Genomic DNA, 1,768 nt, shown 5'->3' on the forward strand with positions numbered 1-1,768 from the left:
GGCGGGGCGCCGAGGGCCGGGGCGGGGCTGAAGGGAGCCGTGTTGCTTCTCCGGGAGGTCTGGTTCCGAGGAATCCTTCCAGCTCATTAGCTGACGCCTTTCGCGCCCGGCTGCCTGCCCCAGCTATGCTTTGCTACGCCACTGTGTCTGTGTCTTTCACTCTAGCCTTCTGTCTCCCTGCCACTTCCTCTCAGGCTTTTCTGCTTAAAAGAAAGATCTTGCAAGCAAGGTCTGCAAGACTTGTAAGCTGATGTAGAGCCAGCACCTTTGTGTCGCTGCAGTGCCTGGCTGCTGCGTACCAAGATTTGGGGTAGGGGCAAGCATGGGTAGTGTTGCATAGAAGGAGAGACAGCGTCTAGAAGTGGATGTCTCACCTGTGTGGGAATGGACTTTAGTTTGTGCAAGTCAGACAGTAAACAGATTCATGAGTTTTGAACATTTCAGGGCTCCAGCATGCAGCAATATCTGGGGTGCAGGTGTCTGGGCAGTGATCACAGCAGAAGCTGTGAATAGTTGGTAGAAGAATATTAGAAACAAAGAAGTGCATGTGGTAAACTTGTGGTGATTGTTACTGCAGTAGAGCTTCTATGGACTCATGCTGTTCCCATGTGGTGTGCTGTGGTTCCCAGGTCCAATCAGCTGTCTCTGCAGTTCTACATCTCGTCCCAGCATCTCTTGTGGGTTTGCCATCTGCTTCAGAAATGGGCATTGGTGCCCTTGTGCAGATAGGCCCGCTATGTGAGCGTGACGTGTTAGAAAGAGAAGTCTTAGTGCTGGTTCCATAGACTAAAGCCTTGGTCACACAGCTAGTCATCCTGCTTGCTCTCAGACTGAAGCACACGTGCAGTAGTGATAAGACCTATAGCAAGTTCAGATAGTTGAAGCTCAATGTCTCTCCTGTCAATGAATTTTTGGCCAGATTTTTATTTTTATTTTTTTTGAAAGAAAGATATACTTTGATAAAAGATCACACTCTGTTTTCTAACTGGAAATTTTGCCACATTCCACTGAAATTCCTTGAATTTTTACAGATAGAAGTTGTTGGCATTTAAAACAGAAGTGGGAAGAAGAGGTCTTATTCCTCTGCCCTGATTCCTGGAAATGTCCCGGATGACTTGGCTTAAGCCTGAGGATGGCTAAAGTCTGTCAATATGATACAGACTGAAACTAGCCCTTTAGATTCACCGTCTCCACTTCTCTTTTACTTTACACAAATACATGTTCTTTATCTTTCCTTCCAGATAGAGCTTGGCACTGCCCATAGCCCTGCCATCACCTCAGGCTGCCTCTAGTACACATGGCTGTGGTGCATTGCTTTCAGTTGCATGAAAATGGAAGAGTTAGATAATAAATTGATGTAACATCTACAAGTTGAGCAACACCAGAGGCACAAGGGAGGAGGTGTAAGGATAAAAATGGTACAGAAATGCTTAAAAGGGACACAGAGTCCAAAGAGAGCACAGCTTGGTATGGAGAAAGGCGGTGGTAAAGCAAGGATATGAGGTGCAGTTGCACAAAGTAACAAGGAAGTTGAGAGCAATACTTGTGGTTTTTTTCCATGCTAATAATGCATTATTGAGTTGTCAGTGGGAAGAGGTGCTGATAGAAAAGCAGGCCAAAGAGATAGGAAGTGCTTGCAGCTGTGAAAATCAGGCTGTTGCCCTCAGCCTGCCCTGCTGAGGGGCAGAGGCCTGCAGCTGGCAGCCAGTAGGCGTCAGCCCAGTCTCCAGTACACGCAGGCCATCCCTGCTGTATGGTCTTGTGAAAC

Source organism: Tympanuchus pallidicinctus, unplaced genomic scaffold (assembly GCF_026119805.1).
Source record: "Tympanuchus pallidicinctus isolate F22 unplaced genomic scaffold, pur_lepc_1.0 scaffold1, whole genome shotgun sequence".
Classification (NCBI taxonomy): Eukaryota; Metazoa; Chordata; class Aves; order Galliformes; family Phasianidae; genus Tympanuchus; species Tympanuchus pallidicinctus.